General features: G+C 41.4%; 1 protein-coding gene across 14 annotated transcripts in view; it reads right to left on the reverse strand.

Moving 5' to 3' along the window:
* Window positions 1-19,997, reverse strand: part of adgrl1a (adhesion G protein-coupled receptor L1a) — a 253,372-nt gene that overhangs the window by 156,349 nt on the left and 77,026 nt on the right. For 12 of the 14 annotated variants that reach the window (XM_089018139.1, XM_089018147.1, XM_089018146.1 and 9 more), the window contains one exon: window positions 2,437-2,581. The exons of the other annotated variants lie outside the window; for them this stretch is intronic. The gene's annotated coding sequence lies outside the window, so the exon portion shown is untranslated. The remainder of the gene's footprint in view (window positions 1-2,436; window positions 2,582-19,997) is intronic. 14 annotated transcript variants of the gene reach the window in all.

Consider the following 19,997-nt stretch of genomic DNA (forward strand, 5'->3'; position numbering starts at 1 on the left):
TCATAAAAGCCAGTTTCCCTTGGATGACAAAATCATTCTTATTTAGAAAAAAAATCAAATCTGGTGAAAGGTGTTTTTTTTTTGTATGAATGGATTATAATTGCAAACTATCTTCAAAAGTATAGAGAATCAATAGAGGGGCACGGACATGATTATCAAAAACAACTTCCTGCGCTAGCTGGGAGGACGTGAGGTCAGCTGGAGAGAGGCTCTTTGCCATAATCGGATAGCAAGAAAAAAAAAACAAAATGAAAAAAACAAGAGTTTACTATTTGCTTTGGGCTATCGGGATTCAAAGCAGCTAGCAAAACATGAAATGGCACACATTGCAGTACTTTTATGGAAGTCGAGTGGGAAACAGTGAAAAAAAATGTCTCCATTGTAAATGTACAACAAAGAGTTATGAAGTGACATTTTGCTTGCCAGTTGCCGTGAATGAGACTGTGAGATTTACACACACACAAAAATAATAATAATAATAATAATAAATCAAACCGCAACACAGATGGACTGCGTATTTTCACCACCGCAAGGTGTTATGATATCTTTAATTAAACTACTCGCTGAGCCCTCCTTGACTGCTTCCTAACAAAAGTGTGACGAAAACCATTTTTGTTTACTTATTTTTTTTAATAAAACTGATTTTAATCAACGATGATGTCTTTCAAAATCTCACATTTCTACAAATCACTTTTACCACGTTGTTTGCTTGGAAGAGAAGTAAAAAAAAAGGAGAAGAAATTCAACGTCATGGGTCACTTTTTGAAATTCATATTAATGGCTGTCATTCTTATTTTTTCCCCTATTAGCATATTCATCGAGGGAGCCTTGTTTAAAAGAGCTGTAGGGACTGCATGCATATTGAAGAAGTGGCATGCAAAGGAAATTAGAAGAGGATTCACTTTTGGGACATTTTAGCTTCATTTATGTATGCATAAAAAAAAAATTAAAAATGCATGTGTGCGCATCTGCCATTTGCATGCTGCTTGTTCACCCATGCATGAGCGGAGAAGGAGAGCCAGCAAATGAATTTAGCAGATAAGCAAAAATACATATGCATTTATACTGTATACACATTGTATATATCTTCCCCAGTGTGACCCACAGCAACACGGCGTTCCGATTGTGAACTGCAATAAATCTAATTACAGTCGCTGACTTATTAAAAAGTCTGACGGCCATTAATGGCATGCTAATGTATGAATATTATTCAAGCCAGCGAGAGGCGAGAATTGTTTTTTTTTTATAGCGATGTGACGCACAGACAAGAAGAGAGTGTGAATGTGTGGGGGTGAAGGTGAGGGGGGGATAAATCCCTCTGTCTTCCCATGGAGGGCGGGTTCGGCAGTAAACCAATTCCGAGTCTGGCTTCTTCACCGGGGTAGATAACGACATCAGACAGTTCCAATATTGCTATTTTTTTCCTTTTCTGCCACCTGAAGAATTTGAATTTTATTTAACCCCCCCCCCCCCCCTCCCCCCGCCAACTAGGAATAGACATGCCAATTTCAGGACCTGAAATTGTCACGAACAAACACAATGCATACTGCTGAAATGAGCAAAAGGCTTACCGGCAAGGAAAAAGAAAAACAACAACAAGCCCCCCCCCCCTTTATTTTCCGAGCCACCGCTGTTTCAATTTTATGACAACAACAACAACGCAAAGACAAAAGGTTTAATTTCTTCCGGCGTACCAACAGCGTGGGCTGCCTTGTGCCTTTTTTTTTGTTTTTATTACATGTTTTATTATGCGGGGGAATTAGATCAGCATAGCTACACCATATGAACCCCGGAATGAAATGTTTAATTACAGCGAGGAAGAAGAAGGAGGAGGAGGGGACAGGGGTCCCGTTTGCCCCCCACTCCCCCCCCATCTCTATGCTGCAGCCAAACAAGACATTTGTCAGCCTTGCTTTCATTTTCAATTACTTTGTTAAAGTTTAAAAGGAAAATTCAAGAAGGACTCCATTTGCTGGAGGGACATTTGTCAAGGACTCTTGTTGCCCTCCTCTTTTCTATCTTTCTATCCATCCATCCTACCACCCCGACCACCCCCACCCCCAAGTGCCCCACAGTTCAGGATTTGACAAGGTGGAGGATTAATGGTATATTCTGTACAGGGTGTTGTGTGCAGTTCAGTTTACATTCAGGGGTCCTTGTACAGTAAATTCAAAAGCACCTTTTGAGAAATGAGAGGGGGGGTGGGCTAGTAACTGTCAACTACTCCATACATGCTTGTCATTTTTTTTAATTGCATTAATATAAAAATAAGAAAAAAAGAAAAACACGCCCAGCTGTGCGAAACAAGGATGCATATGTAAATCCATATATAATGTGACTAAAATCCTCACAAATCTCACACCCAAACGGAATGCGGGTGATGCAAGGTGGCACATATGTCAATTGTAAATGTCAAGAATGAAGGAGGGTTCCTACCTCTCGTCGTGCAATGTGCTTTTGATGGGGAAGCGGATTGTGGTTCATTCATTCGTAGATTCATTCATTCATTCATTCATTCTGGCGTCCCGCCTCACTTTCTTGCAGGTTTCTTCTTCCTCTCTCCTTCTCTTCTGGGTGCCACCTTCGTGAGGATGCATACGAATTAAAAAGGCATTGCTCCCCTGCTGTCTTAAAGGCAAAACACCATTGTCCCACCTCCAAAAAAAACGATATTTTAAAAAAAGTCAAATTAAAAAAAGGTAGTTTCGGGAAAAGGTTGTTTTCTCCTCACTGATTAAAACGCTCCCGTGTGGTTGCATCAAAATAAATAAACAACGGCAGCATGGTCCCGCTTCGGAAAATTACATGAAAATATTCGCAGGAAAACGCCACACGCAAAACACAAGTTGGTCTTTTTTGTTTTGTATTATTATTTTTTTTTCTGTGGAAATGTCCTTGGTTCCGGAGCGCGTAAGTGATGCCCTCGGCCGCTCGCAGCCTCAAATGAGAGGCGATGAGGAGGCAAATCGTGCAGGAGAGCGAGGAAGGACGAGTCGTGTGCACGGTCGTCTCTCGCTCGCTCCCTCAAGCGCCGAAACGCTGCGCGCTGACGCACACACTCGTGGGTTTCTTTTTTAACCCTCCCTCTATCTCCACCCCCCGGGGCAGTCGACAGACAGCTCGCACAAACACACGGGCACTTGAAAAAAAACATCCACAAAGCTGCTTTTGAACCAGTGCACTTCCTCATCGGGTTGTTTAGAAGCTGACACCATTTTGTTGCCTCGTTTATAGTTGAGAAACGCCCCCCAATGTCCATATAAGGAAACTCTACGTGACACTTCCGCTCTCATGACAAACAAACATTTATGATAGAATGTAATATTTTTTTCTGGGAATAAGTAATATGTGCTTTTGTCATCTACAAAAAAAGCAATTCAATATTTGAAAATTAAAAAAGGTTCTGAGGGAATCTTTTTTTCAGGCTTCGACACAGCATGCTAATGAGCTAATCATTTTGAATCAGATGTGCTGAATGAGAAAAAACATCTAAACTAGACACGAGAGGGGCCCTTGAGCGCTAGAAGTGAACATCCCTGGTATATGTAGTAGTATAGTAGTATTAAAAAAAGCGATGGTATTCACAATAGTGAAAAGTGAAGCTACCGGCAACCATCTTGCGATGCCACACACTAAGTCAACAAAACTGGAATGCATTGGCACATCCATTACCTGTCAATTTATACGTTTTCCTCGTATTTTATAAGTTTTTTTATCATTTCAAATAGTGCCAGGTGTACTACAACTTTTATACGGTAACAAAATGTGAACCAATCTTACAAAGACCATTTTGGCTCAAATCCAGTTCATCTCAACTGCGAGTAGCCAACTACAATGTTGCCACAGATCGCTACAATTGTCACGGCAAACCAGAAAAGATAATCCTCAATCGTATTTTCTTTCACTGCCTACGGTAGGGTGGATGCACGATGCACATGCACGATAAGCTGTCTGCATTTCCGCTTGTGTTAGCGTTTTTTATCATTCAAAATAATGTACGGCATACACCAACTTTTATACAGGACTTTCCAGGATTTATAAGGGCAGCTATTAACCAAGGTTGACAGGTATGGCATCCACATGTTATTTTCTATCTCAATGGGGAAAATGACAAAGCATGTTAAAGGATGCATATTTACGTGTCTCCAAGTTTATAGATCTGGTGTGAAACTTGACTAAAAAATGCACAAGCAGACATAAACAAATATGATGAAACTCACAGGCACCGCACAGCAACAAACTTTGGCACTTCTTCCAGTGGATGGGTGAATAATGCAAATTGCTTGTATCACAGAGTGACTACTAGTTGGCTAACGAAATAACCCATTGGAAGTGGCGAACCAACACACGAGACATACTTGAATCGTCTTTACGAAAGAGGAGAAATGGTCCAATGCAAGTCCAGAGTCACTTGCACCGAAATGGAAGGTACTTTTGATTTGATTACATTTTGGATTCAAGAGATCTGATGAAGAGCAGGAAACTGACATTGTCACGATCTGGTTGGCGAACAACGGGTGGCGGTCGGCCCCGCCTGCACCTGCGTTGGTCGTTCCAATGAGTGGCAGTTAAAAGGACTCCCGGCACGACCATTCGTTGTCAGGACATTGTATGTATTTGCTTCACCCTGTCAGATTTTGTCCCTGCTGATTTTAGTTAATACAATTTGTCAATTACACCCTGCTGCTCCCTCCTGCCTGCTTTTTTGGGATCCACTACCATCACTACCATGCAATCCTTGACAGTCATATGGCACCCTCGCTCAACACAGATACAATAATAATGACATATCCAAAAAAACGTGAAAAATAACAAACTTTGGAATATTAATGACCTGTCAGAGATGTTTGCTTGGACAGTTTGAACAAAGGCTCAAACAGAAGATTGTCCTTTACTGCCAGCAGGAAGCACATTTTTCATGAAGCCACTGTGGGCCACCTCTCAACTGACTCTGTGCCACTTCTCAATTGACACCTGACCTCCTGAGGTCAGGTGTCAGGTGATAGTCTATGCAAATTCAAGTGATACATTAGTAAAACAGCCTTATTATTTGAATAATAATAATACTCCATTTCATTTCTAAGCGCCTTTCAAAACTCTCAAGGTCACTTTACAGTGACAGGAGTAGTTTTTCTGCGGTTGAGCAGCGGCAGCCACACGCGCCTGCGTTCACTCAACCCAGAAGTAACTAAACTAGATAGAAAACAAGCTAGATAGCTAACAGAATGCTATATAGCTAGCTAACTAGATAGCTAATATGTTACCTGACTAAAATAGCTAGCTAGCTATATTGCTAAGAGCTAGCTAGATAACTAATAGATAGCTTGCTAGCTAGATAGGTAATATGTTTCCTGACCCATCCAGTTGCAAATAGCTGAAGAGTTGCTAGCGTGCCCAGATAAAAAGGCTAATGTCAATCACAAGAGCCGTCTGTTTCCATGGTAATCACTGTCTTGATCACAATCGAGCGTGAAACAGGCTACCACGCCCCTGGACGTCCTATGGATATCCGTCCAAGTTGTCCACTGGTACAAGCACCAACGTCCATAAACCAACAGAACGTAGACATTTTAATAGATGGCCTTTCCATGAACTGATATATTTGTTACCTGGCTAATGAGCTCTTCTCGTACAGGCGCATACCAAATATTCCCTTTGCATAACAACCTGGGTCTGTTCACATCAAACTGGCCAACCAAGAACTCCACAAGATGGACATTTTAAACATGATAACTTCTATTCGGTCTATTCTCTATCATGTACAAACTAGGGGGCAAAAGAAAAGTGCAAAGTCAACGGAAAATACAGGAGTCACTCTGCATGACTGATATTTAATTTGAAGCATTTATACTTGTGTTTGCACAACTAAGCTAGCATCAGCTTTGGAAACAAAGCAAGACTATTACTGGCTGTGGCAGTGGCAGCATGATTTATTCATAAAGGGGCGTAACTAAAACACAAAATTGGATGGGAAGTTTAATTTGAAGGAATTTCTTGTACATTAACATTAAGGGAGTGTTTTGTTGCCTTTACAGTAACAGATCTGTTTAAGTGACTAAGGAGCAGGTGTCATAATAAACTAGTTTGGTACTTCATGTCTGCAGGTGAGGGGAAAAAAAACAAGTGAAAGCCCTTTACCTCTGCTATTTTGGTGGGGGGCGGAGGTCAGGGATTGATGGGGGGGCGCATGTGAGTCAGCGGGTGATGCGTACTCGGAGGCTCCGTGCGTGTTAGCGTGCATGCGAAGCTGCTGCATGCGGACTCTTACTCAGCACTTTACAGCGGGGTCATACATTACAATTGCCACTACACTTATACACAGCGGGGACAACAGCAAAGGACTGAATTAAGCACACACCCCACCCCCCACACACACTCCCCGACCACCTACCCCTCCTTCCTACTGCCACCGCGCGCTACAATAACCTTGTACAAACAGAGCCCATAGGTTAGGACAAACAGCCGCGATTGGTCGCAAAACAAACAAAACACAGGAGAGGTTGCGCTGGCAGATGGATTCATCAAAAAAGAAGAATCAGCTGCATTTTGGTTTTGTTGTTTTTGTGTTTGCTCGTTTTTCTTTCGGGTTCTAACACGACGGCAAACAGTCGGCTGTCGTAATGGGATTGAACTTCATACTTGAGTCAGTGTACCCTCTGCTCTCAAATCCTCTCAATTGACCTTCATGGGCTGCCTGACTCAATAAATGAGTTGTGCATTGTGCTTTGGAGCACACAGACACACACACATGTGCGCACACACATACACGGGCACACGCACACGCATTCACTTTTATTTATGAGGTATTTTTGGTGTGTTTGTGTGTCTGTGTGTTACAATTTGTGTGTTTAAATGTATTAGAATGCAAGTGTGTGAGACCGCTTGCCAAAGTGTTGGCAATTGTATGTGTGTGTGTGTGTGTGTCTTACAATGTGTGTGTAAATGCATTAGAATGGAAGTGCGTTAGTTTGCTCGCCACAGTTTGCTATTGTGTGTGTGTGTGTGTGTGTTTTATGTGTGTGTAAATATATGTATTAGAATGCAAGTGCATGAGACTGCCTGCCAAAGAGTTTGCAATCGTGTGTTAGTGTGCATGTGTGTTTTGTGTGTGTGTGTGTGTTTTATGTGTAAATGTATTAGAATGCAAGTGCATGAGTTCGCTTGCCTAAGAGTTTGGAATTGTGTGTTTGTGTCGTGTATGTTTTGTCTGTGTTTACATGTGTATGTGTTTGTGCGTGTTACAATGTGTGTGTGTGTGTGTGTGTGTGTTACTATGTGTGTGTAAATGTAGTAGAATGCAAGTGTGAGAGTCTGCTTGCCAGAGTTTGCAATTGTGTGTTTGTTTGTGTGTGAGTGTGTTTTGTGGGTGTTTATGTGTGTGTGTGTGTGTGTGTGTGTGTGTGTTACAATGTGTGTATAAATGCATTCAAATGCAAGTGCGCGAGTCCACTGGCCAGAGTTCGAAATTCTGTGTGTGTGTGTGCGTGTTTGCGTGTGTGTGTGTGCGTGTGCGTGTATGAGCTCAGGCGAGACTCCAGGTGGGGTAAACCCCTGCGGACCAGGTGGTTCGATCCCAGGCTGAATCTATTCACTGCAGCTTGTACATCCCCGCCTGTGGTCTCTTAGCAACAACAACAGTGACAACAGCATTCTGACGCGATTGTTCCGGTTTGAAAGACGACACAATTGCAAACCTTGCGACATGTCGCATTCTCCGCCAAAGCTGGATAGCCGGCATTCTCGCAACTGACAGCAAATCTATATGATATCATGTGAAACATATTGGTGATGAAGATGTTTGTATTTGCAGACAGGCATCACTGGAAGTCACACATGTGATGATCTTATAGTCAACACCAAATATTCCATTTGTGATCATCTTCCACTGAAGAGGAATTATCATTATGTGTGATGAATCAAAATAAAATGTAAGCAAATGTTTGCTGTTAGAGTGGGAGGAAAAAAAATTATCAAGCTTTTTGAACAATTTTCTGACATGTTCCAGACCGAAACAGGAACTTTTTTGAAAAAAAGATATGCAAATTGAAAATTCCCTTTGGGCGTGTTTTAAATGCTATAAAACGTTTTTTTTCTGATGTCAATTAGAAAACAAAAAAATGGTGTCGGTTGTCCTTTAAATGCAGCTTGATTTTAATCAGCATCAAATTCACTCAAAAGTTTCTCATCCAAGTATGAGCATGTGCACTTTCAAAAAAAAGTCATCAGATACGAACGGGCAAAACAAAGAAGACCAACTTCACAGAAGGAGGCGAGCCGGATCGATCACAAAATAAATTGAACGTTGACATTTTTAAGCTAGTCAACAAAACCTTTTCCACAATAAAGGTCAGCGGCTTCAAATATCATTATCAATTCATCCGGACCGTTCGGATTGTCCATCTACAGTATGGGCACAACTATTATTTTGAATCTCCGATATTAATATTGTAAGAGGATATTATATTTCACAGTGCCTCATGTAAACAGGCTTTGGGCATTGATAGACACCTCCGTGAATTACAGTCAGATTCAAAATGGCCTTCAATTGTCACATCATAATAAGTTTTTGCTGCTTTTGTGCAGATGGCACTTGATTAAAAAAATACACAAGCATGGCGCTGGAAAAATGAAAGAAAATCTCAAGATAAGAAAGTCGCTGTGTTTTTTTTCATTGTCGCAGTTTTTATCGCGCAATCTTACACCGCGTCTGCATTCTCAAACTAATTATTCTCATTCGCTCGTCTTCCATCTTCTTTAACGGAGCATCGCTTGTTTTTGTCTTTTAAAGTCAATGAAGGCCAGCGACGGCGGCCATATTTTAATTTATCATGTTTGATGATTGTCAATTTCTTCGAGTAGGGGGTTTGTGTTTATTCCAGCGCCGCTGTTTACACAACACCTTTGCCAAATCGCTTCTATTTTCACCAGGCAGTTCTTCTTCTTGTTTTGCAGATTGGAAAAATTATTTCCTGAAGCACCAAATGGCAAATATGTTGAATAAATAAATAATATAAATAACAAATCAATACATAAATAAATAAACTTATTTTCCAGACTATTAAGCACACCTTCAATGAATGACATATTTAAAAAGGTTTTATTCCATATATAAGGTGCATTGGTATCAGCCGTATGATCCTGAAGGCTTTAAAGTGGGTCTTATATTGCGGAAAATACGTTCAACACCAATATATATACATATATATATATATATATATATATATATATATATATATATATATATATATATATATATAGGTGTTGGTGGTATATATATATATATATATATATATATATATATATATATATATATATCAATTAAATTAATTAAACATCAGATTTTTTTGTACACATATATTGTTGACAATATGTACAGTATGCAAACATATCTGCTGCGTTCCCCTTTACCTAAATCGGTATACATGCATGCATCTATGTATGTATGTATGTATGTATGTATGTATGTATGTATGTATGTATGTATGTAAGTGCATTTTCACCAGACGCATGCATGCATGCATGCATGCATACATACATACATACATACATACATATTCACACACAGAGAGTGATACCTCGGCTTACGAACGCTTTAGCTCACGAACTTTTCGCCTTACGAAGATTAAATTTGCGAAAATATAATTTTGGCATATAAACTAGTTTTCGGCAGACGAAGCAAACCACACAGCGCCATGGTGGATGGTGGACTAGTTCTCGGCCGAAGAACACCAAACCACACGGTCGAACCGCACCACGGTGGCTGGCGGACTATTTTTCCACACCCACTTTCTTTGAGCGCAGTCGTGGTTCGTTATTGAGTGAAGTACTTTTGCTATCATGGCCACGGCGACTGCCGGACCAGTTTTCCACACCAACTTTCTTTGAGTGCAGTCGTGGTTTGTTATTGATTGAAGTACCGAAAAAGACCCCACCACAGGCTAGTGTTAAGTCGAAAAGGACACAAAAGAAAATTACGGTCGAGCAGAAGAAGGAGATCATCGAAAAACACATACGAGGTGTGCGTTTGTGTGACTTAGCGTCCCAGTACCAGTATGCTAAGTCGACCATTGCTACGTGTGGCTACGGGTGTCTAAGCAATGGTCTCAGGTAATAGAAGAGGTTGAAAAACTTCTGTTGCTTTCTATTAACGAAAAGCAGCTAGCAGGGGACCGTGTGAGTGAGGGTATTATCGCCGAGAAAGCACGGCAACTTCACTCGGATATCATCAAGAGGCAACGGCAGGGTGACCCAAAAAGATGCGTACCCATGAAAATTTCAATTGTGGCTTTGTCGATGAGAAGGTTTCTTCAGCCGTCATCTGTACAAAAGTGAAGGTTTCGGACGTTTCGCCTCCTATCCAAGAGGCTTCGTCAGCGAACATATCAGTTCGCTGACGAAGCCTCTTGGATACGAGGCGAAACGTCCGAAACCTTCACTTTTTGAGGCTTCGTCAGCGAACATATCAGTTCGCTGACGAAGCCTCTTGGATACGAGGCGAAACGTCCGAAACCTTCACTTTTGTACAGATGACGGCTGAAGAAACCTTCTCATCGATGGACCACTCCTGTACGACTGAGAGCTTACACAGACGAATTGTGGCTTTGCTTAAAAAGCTATTTATTTCAAATTACAGCCACACTTTATTCAGTTTATGGAAGACCAGCAGAGTTTCAGCTATTTCTATCAATGTATGATTTTCCCAGGATGTGTTCCAAATGTTCACCATTTCGTTGAGAGCAAACCTGTACACGTCTGTCAAGTTGTCCTCTTTCAGGGGAAAACATTGCTGCAGTGAGGGACTCAGTGACACATCTTTTTGCGTCACCCTCCCGCGTACATTCGCAAATCCGTGTCAGTCAGGTCCAGTGTACATGCTGCGGAACCCCTCTGATAATGACTAATACCAGCATGGTGCTCCATATGGTGATGTTTTGTAAAAGCATAACCAAAGACATATTTTCATAATAAAAGAATCAATATCCTATTTGTGTTGGCTGTTGGAGAAACATGAAAACATTTTAGTGCACACTCAGCCTCCCTCGAGGAAATCTTTTCGGGCCTTTCATTCTTGCCCTTTATATTCGGCGTAGAAGGAGGCCTGTAGGCGTCGATAGGAGAAAGATGAAGAAAAGGCGGAGAGAGAGAAAAGAAAATGAACAACCTGTATGGCATTTCCAGGAGTGAAATGGGAAGCAAGCCGCTGAAAAGAGAGTTTAAGGGTCCAACAAAGCCAAATAGATTTCAGCAACGGGAGGCAGCAAACCGTCGGTGTAACACCTCGGCTTTTATGTGGCAACCCCGCGACCGCTCGATCACTTCTTCCCATCATGCACTTTGCTCACATCGTTTTTTTACACAACGCGTGCAATAAAGACACCTCCTCCTCCACCGCCTCTTCTACCGGCATCGTTGCGGACTGACCCCCCCCCCCCCCCCCCCCACCTGCGGTCCAACATAGTCCATTATCTGCTCTTAGTACTAATTGGTGTATTAACGCCATGCTGTGGGTGACACGGCCAGAGCGCTGAAGGGAGGAGGATGGGGATCCAGAATGAATGAGATAGAGGGGAATGAGGTTATCAAGGGAGGGGGGAGGGGGCAGTGTGACTGCAAACGGGAGAGAGGAAGGTAAATCTTTTCAGGTGCAGAAGAGCAGTGTTAAAAATGACACTGAGTTGTTTGGGCGAGTTGAACGTGGGGAATAAAGTGCTTTTTGAAAGCCTCAAAATGCCTGACATTTTGCCAATTTCGCCGAAGCGCGTGTGTTCGTCTGAAAATATATATTTAAGGGAGCTCAACAAGAACTAAGTACACACAAAGTTCGACATTGTGATTCAAAGCAGTAATATTTTTTTTATTCAGCCGATGCTCCCAAAGAGAGCTAGAAAAAAAATTCACCTCACTCACTTACTGAGTACAACATGTACAACATGTTATAAAATGTCAGCCATTTTATTTTGTAGCCATCATTTCTCACTCAGTAGCTGCCTTGACAATGTTAGCCCACGCCAATGTTAGCCCCCCCACTAATGTTAGCCTCCGGACAATGTTGACCTGGGAAATTTGTTTCACCATTCAAGGGAAGAGTTCCTAGATATGTCTACATATGAAAATGTCTCAGTGACCCATTACTAAAATTCAAAACACAGTCAGCCATTTTGATTTGAAGCAGTAACGTCGCACTCAGCAGCTCTCAAAATCAGATCAAATTTAATGGACATCCCAATCATAAAAAAAATACATAAATAAATAAAAACGCAAGGACTCAGATGGCAGAAATTCAACAGGAAGACAATCATTTCCTGTGTAGTAAGGCTTTTTTTGCCTTAAAAATTGACCATGTATATATAGAGTAAGGTGTTTTTAGCTTGGAAAAATGACCATGTATAGTAAAGCGTTTTTAGTCTGAAAAAAAGACCATGTAAAATAAAGCATTTTTTTGGGTATGAAAAAAAAAAGACCATGTATATATAGTAAGGCGTTTTTAGCCCGAAAAAAACGACCATGTATAGGAAGGTGGGTTTTTTGGGCCAAAAAAAACGACCATGTATAGTAAGGTGTTTAAGCTGTAAAAAACGACCATGTATATAGTCAGGTGTTTTTTTTTGCAGATAAAAACGACCATGTATGCCGTTATTTGGGCCCAAAATTAAAAGTACCACGTATAATAAGGCGTTTCTCGGGCAAAAACAACAACCATGTTATCGTAAGGCATTTTTTTTTTTGGTTGGGGTAAAAAAATAACTATGTATAGTAAGTAGGGGTTTTTTGGTTGGCCAAAAATAAAATAAAAAATGACCATGTACTGGAGGTTTGAAGCAGCCATTATAAATTATTTTTTTACAAAATCTACGGCGGACAACAAGTTCTCAAGACTTTTCACCACTCACGTGCACATAACATAGTGTCAAAAGTTTGCCGATTTTTAAATTTCGACGAAAATAAGATGTGCATCCTTTTCCCCGTTTTTTTCTCTCCATCACCACTCTCAGGCCAATTATCCACTCTCGCCAGCGCCACTGGCAGCGTATGGAAATGCAAATTGGAAAGCAAGATGCGGACTTTTATTTATTTATTTGCTCTCCATCTATCAGCGGGGCCGGGCGAGAAAAAAAAAAAAAAAAAAACAGGTAGGCAGCGGCTCTCGCCGATGAGTAGGAGGAAGAAAAGCGAGAAGAGACGACAAACAACGTGAAAAGCTGCCGAGTCGTCTTTAAGGAGTCCCAACAGAGAGCTTGTAGGGATTGCAACACTATCAGATGCACAAAGCCACCCACGGGTGAACATTTAGGCGGATTAAGTTGATTTGGTTATGCAGACACACACACGCACACACACCAGGAGGCCCCAATAAAGTTGCTGCCTCAAGCAGCATACATTTACACGTTGCATTTACACGAGTCATTAAAACTATTGCACATATGGACGTTCTCTAATTACCTCTGCCGAACACAAAATGCGAGGAGGAGGCGGGGCTGGAGCATGACTTGCCAGCACCCGAGGGCAAGCGAAATAAATAACAGCCATACACACACACACACACACACACACACACACACACACACACACACACACACACACACACACACACACACACACACACACACACACACACACACACACCAATGCACACGCACACATTCCTGTTACAATGTTTTTGTGAGATCCAGGTAACAGCCACACGCACATACACACAAACGTGTGCACACGCATATACACATACACACACACATACGCACACACACATGCACACGCACACACATAAACATACAGACACACACACACACATTCCCGTTTCAATGTTTTTGTGAGGTCTGCGTAACAGCCTCACCACATACACACACGCATATACACACACACGCACACCGACACACAAAATACACACACACTGAATACTCACTCCCAGCAAGCCCCGCCTGCCAACGCGGGTATTTCTGTACATCATCCACATACAGTATGCTGGAGGCTTCGAATTTACATGAGATAATAAACGCTACTTATATGTTGTTACTGTTTTACATACTTGACTTGGGTGGTATGAGCTTTTGCACTCGACTATGCCGAATCTCTGTGACATGGTGGATTTTTGTTTAAAGTTCCTCAGCAGCATTTTCTATTGGCGATCAGAATGCAACTACCAAAATTTTAAAGTAATTTTCATTTTTATTTTAAAAAGGTTTTATTTTGGTGGGTCAATACAACAGCCTACCTGTCAAGTAACGGGCGGGTAAATCGTGGTGCAGTGATAAAGGTATATTTTGAACGGATTATTCTCATTTTAATGGTTTTCTATGGGAAATAATTTTTCGGGATACACACTTCACCTTACACGCTCTGTCTGGGAAGCAATTAAGTTCGTAAGCCAAGGTATCCCTGTGCATATAAAACAGCGCCCGCATAGATCGTTTTTTGGAAAAGAAGCGAATCACAAAATATTTACTTGGCTGTATAATTTTACACTAGTGGGTAGGCCACTCCTGGCTATTTGTATACAAGATATTGAAAAGCCAATTTTCCATAATGTGTCCCTTTTAAGCAATGGCTCGGTGCTCTTCTTCAGTCTCATCACGTGCAATGAAGTAATGACTCCATACACACACTCACAGGAAAAAACACGTCATGTTATGCGACGACTGGATCACAGGTGCGCATCTGCCGCGCCGTAGGGGTGTGGATGCGTACCGCGCAGGTGACTGGTTGGTGACGCGTGGATCACAAAGCGCATTCGCCTCATGTCACACACAAAACGAAGAGTCTGCGGGCTAATTATTGAGAAAAGCAGATTCATCCCGGAGGGCAGGGGCAGAACGGAGGCAGAAGTGTTTTGTTTATTAGCATTAAGCGCCGGCTCGGTTTGCCTCCGTCCTCGCTCGGTGTGCTGTTTTTTTCCGCCCACGCTGGCGCCCGCGCAGCCAACTTCTCAAATACCTTAATTTGCTCAATTATTTTCAATTATCCCGCCATCGCCGCTACTGCCGTCATCCCTTTTTGGTTCACTCGTGAGCCAAAATCACTTGTTGATTGACGGCAAGAGCTAATTAGAAGAGGAAAGGAGGAAAAAAAACTCAAATCCCCAAGTAGTAATTAGGTGCCACACAATCACTCGCCGACCGTAGAGACTTGTGCTCATAAATGTCCATTTCACGCGGCGAGGCCGTGCTAGGCAACACTTTCAAGTTTTCAGATGTCTAACATTCTACGCTCAAACATTTTCTTTATCCGTCTGGAGAAAACATTGAGGGCTTTCCAAGGGAGCGCTTCAATCCATCAAGGGTGCCATGTCTGGGTGCCTTCAGCAAATTTACTTCAAGGTAGCTTTCTCTCACTCCAGGTTTCCAGAAAAAAAGCTAAACAATTCACAGTAGCGGGTGCAGGAATCAATGATGAACTGCTGTGCAGCCTAATGGAGAGCTTGGCAAATTCAGCGAGCTCCGCTTGCTCATTACTTATTCTGCCTCATTCTCACCAAATGTATTGAACTTTCATTTGACAATGCTGGTCTATCTTCTGACTTTTGTACGTGGTTGATTGTGCTGACCTAAGTGAAGGTAAAGCAGTTCAGAAAAGAGATGGACAAAGCTTCCTTGTCAATACGTCTAGTTTCCCAACAAACTGAGATAATTCCCGCAGGTTAACCTGGAAAATGCTGAGAAAGTGGAAGTGCCGCTTCCCAGTGACCTTGCTTCTGAAAAAATGTGGTAACGTATCAAATGGCCGGCGAGTATTCCATCAGGCTATATCTTTGGCTTTGCTAGCAACAGCTAGCTAGCGATGGCAAAAAGCACTATAGTTCCATAGTTACTTTTTAACCGAACTTCATGTTATCTTTTCTGTCTTTTAACCATTTAAATGACATTTGATAGAAACCAGCTAAAGTACATTCGCTAAAGTCAAATCAATAAGTTTAGGTGACAGGTATTTTTTAATCCTGCTTGCGAACAAATACATACATAGCTAATGAAGTCGCTCGATAACATTTCAAAATACAGACGCTCCTCAACTTACAAACGAGATACGTTCCCAATGGTTGTTCGTAAGTTGAATTTGTTCGTAAGTTGCTTGAGTACGATATTTTTTTAACGAAATGTATGTTGAAGGCTTATATAAATATGTTTAAAGGGCAACCGACGTCACTTTTTTGTTTTTTAACTAACATCAGAAAAACGTTTTATAGTATCTAAAATACCCAAAACACGCAGTATGATATTTTTAGTCAAATGCAAAACACCAATAAAAATGACTTAAAGTGTCCAAAATCTGCAAAAAATTGAGCTGCGAATTGGGCATTTTCAGAAAGTCCCGCCCCCAGTTTGTGATGTCACGCCAAGACGTCTTGCATTGCTGGAAATTCAAAACAATGGCTTCAGATTCGGAGAATATTCTTTCTTGTTACACATCCAGTTATGAATATGATTCAAATAGTTCTGAAGAGGAAAGCATACATGTTTGCCATCGATTAAAGAAGTCCTTCTGTGTCATTTTGAGGCATCTGGACCGCAATGTAACGTACCACAAAAGAGGCAGAAAAATGGCGACCAGCTCCTGTGAGGAATGAATTAGCCCGTTTCCACAGGCTGATACATTCCTTGCATGGAGCTTGGACTCCCTCTGTTGGCGGCATTTGGATGTAACACAAGGGTTTTTAAAAAAAACAGTACAGCAAAATACATTGACGTGATGGAAAGATGCTACAATGCGTCTTTTTTACGGTCAGGAGGCGGTCCTTTTCTGATGTCACGCGAGGACTCGTCACCAACTCAAAAACAAGACTTCTTGAATGTTCAACGCGAGTCTTAAAACGTAAAATATAGCTATATGCGGTGGAATCCTATTGAAATACGCCTAGTAGAAGTCATTTGAAGCCATTTTTCCACATTATGGACACAACCTGTCCGGAGACGTCGGTTGTCCTTTAAGTTTAATATAACTATGTTTAAGGCTTGTATAAGTAACCTGTCCTGAAAAAAAAGCATTTAATAAAATATATGCACTATAAAGACTTGTACATGTACAACTGGAGAGAATACTACATATGTTAGAGAGAAAGAGAGAGCTCTCACAGCGCCTCACGTCGGCATTAGCGGCGGAAAGAAGCACTACCCGTATAAAGGCGCGCAACACAAAATCTAACTTACAGCATCTCTATCCAAATATTTTTAGACATACCCTCAAAAAATGTTCGTATGTACCATTGTTCGTAACTCGAATGTTTGTCAGTAGGGGAGCATCTGTATCTTGAAATTATTCATTCTGTTTTGTTCTGAATATCATAGTAAACACCTTGTAGATGTTGAATACTATTCAATCTAAGACAGCCAATACAGTAAAGGTAAAATAAGTCATTGGAGTCATAAATCGAGTCGATAAAAATTTTCCGAACTATCCTGAAGCAACTAGGTGGCATTGTTTTGTAACAACTTTGTCGATTTTGAAGGATCAACCATAACATTGGCCTCGATACTTGGGGTCATATATCAAGTCTACCCAATTCTTCTGATAATTGCCATATTTTCTTAGCCATTTCCAAATTAACGGAGAGTATGTTAACATGTCATATAAAAAGCCTCAAATATTTCAAATAGCTATTTGACCCAAAAAAAGAATTGGTATTTTCAGATTTACGAATGGGCTCTAATGAAAAACGGCCAAAGTAACCACTCTCCAGCATGTAGTCTGATCCGTCTTTTTCAAAACTGTCGGTGCAGTAGCCCTATTGATCCAAAAACTTGAAGCAAGGCTGGACCACTGGGGTCATATGGTTTTGTATATGTTGTTATCTTTTCTGCATCTGCACAATTTTTCAACCAATTATCCTCAACGCCAATCAGAGAGCTCTTCACGGAGACTCACTTATATGGCATTGAAAGACACCATTTGAAGCTCCAAACAAGCTGATTAGATCGATGCATGTCGTTCTTCAACCCAGTGGAAAAAAAGGAAGTGGGAGGGGGGCGAATGAGAGGAGGGCCAAAGCTATGTTCTTGAAGAACCGCAATTACTGTACAATAAACGTGTCTTTGTTGGAGCGTGAAAGGAGAAAATCAGATGGTGCGCCTCAAGTTTTTGTCGCCCGTGACTCATGCTGATCAAAACAGAAAATGTCACAATATTGTATCCTTTTGAAGGACGGAGACAAAAAAAAGGGAAAAGATCGACCGAAATTGAGGCGATTGGGTTCCTAAGGCGGGGAGGTGGGCATTGGTCGCTGATGCCTCCCCTAATGGCATTAGTCTTAATGAGTTGTAATTGGAAGGCGATCTTAACTCGCGGGGCTAAATTGCATCTGATTAAAGACAATATTAGTTTTACTGCTGGCAAATTGGCAGAGGGGGATGGGGGGTGGCTTATGAGAGTAGGGGGGGGGTGTTGATATGGCGTCTGTATGAAGGTTTAGAAGGATCAGTGGCGTCCTTGCGGCGAGCTGCAAGTAAAGGTGAAGAGCACAACTCACCATTACAGCAATTAGTGGCATGCTTTAGAGCAACAAACGTTGCATCGGTTTCCATCGATTTCACCGATTGCAGCCTGGTAGCCGCTTGTGTGTATTTGGGAATTTTCCACCTCCCATTTCTCATGAGCGAGCGGGTGAAAATCTTCTCAAAGCAAATTTGCAATGTAATTTGTGTGGTCGACAGGCGGTCAATCAATATTAGAGAAAACGAAGGGGGTTTGCCGCTCAAAGCTGGGAAAGCCGAAGACCGGCCTTCTCATCCGGAGAGCCACTCCAAATATTTGAGGTTTAATGAAACGTGAAGCTAGTAATCTTATACTAATCTTATCTTCTATGTACTTATCTTCTATGTAAATTTAATCTTACCTAATCTTGTACTTTATAGCGGCCTATTAGCTATCTATTCACTAGCTATTAGCTATCTATTCGCTAGCTAATAGCTATCTTTTTGTTATCTAATAGCTATCTAATAGCTATCTAATAAGCTATCTATTCGCTAGCTAGCCAGCTTGCTATCTATTTGAGTTACTTTGGGGTTGAGTGAACGCTGGCACGTGTGGCTGCTGCGGCTCACCGACAGAAGAAAAACGTATCCTCTGACTGTAAAGTGACCTTGAGAGTTTTGAAAGGCGCTTATAAATTAAATGAAATGTATTATTATTATTATATTTTTTGGGGGGGTAGATGAAAGCCTAGAAACTAAAGAAACTATATTCATATTTGAGAGTACGTGTTCACAACATTCCCGTAAAAAAAAAACTTTTCCCAAAAGACCAAACACATCCATGCCAGGATGTGTTCTTATTTGCATATTCCAGTCGTGTTGATGTGATGGCGTGTTTAAAACTGCAAATAAATGTCAGCATGCAAAAGGTCAAAAGTGTAATGCCTCGAATATTGTCACGATGCAAGAGTCATTAACCTTGATTATATGCTAAATATTGGACGCCGCCGCGGACGTTCTGGAGTCCTGTCATTCCGAGAGCATATGGGAAGAGAAAGGAATGCTGGGAAAATAAAACAAAATTATAGGGGATCATTTATTGCCGTGTTGGAAATAGAACTGACCCAGGCACAAAAAAAGGCACTGATAAATGACCTCAAAAGTATTGATTGCCTCACGATGCCGAATAATAACAAGCAGCGGCAAGCGGCGAGGTGTTGATATTTGCTGTGCGTGCAAAGGCTTTTTTTTCTTTTCTTTCCTTTCATTTTATTTCCTATTTGTCCTCGGGTTGAGTTTTAATGGCGGCGCAATTCAAGGTGGGAAACAGCACAACACACTCACTCCAACACAATCAAACCATAAATTACATTTGCACCTCTGGCTAACTTTCACTTTGCTGCTTGTCCATTTTTGGTTCTCATAAGTTTACTCATGTCTAACAAACATGCCAATCAAACTTCTGAAGATGGAGGACACTGGTTCGCTCTGGCGACCCCTTGAAGGAAAAAGCCGAAAGGAAAAGAAAAAGAACAAGTAGTGCGTAACAACCTGTACTGTAACGCCTTACAATGCGTTGTTCCTTGGAAAACGTTTATATAT

Source organism: Hippocampus bargibanti, linkage group LG17 (assembly GCF_051943395.1).
Source record: "Hippocampus bargibanti isolate YZ-2025 linkage group LG17, ASM5194339v1, whole genome shotgun sequence".
NCBI classification, from domain to species: Eukaryota; Metazoa; Chordata; class Actinopteri; order Syngnathiformes; family Syngnathidae; genus Hippocampus; species Hippocampus bargibanti.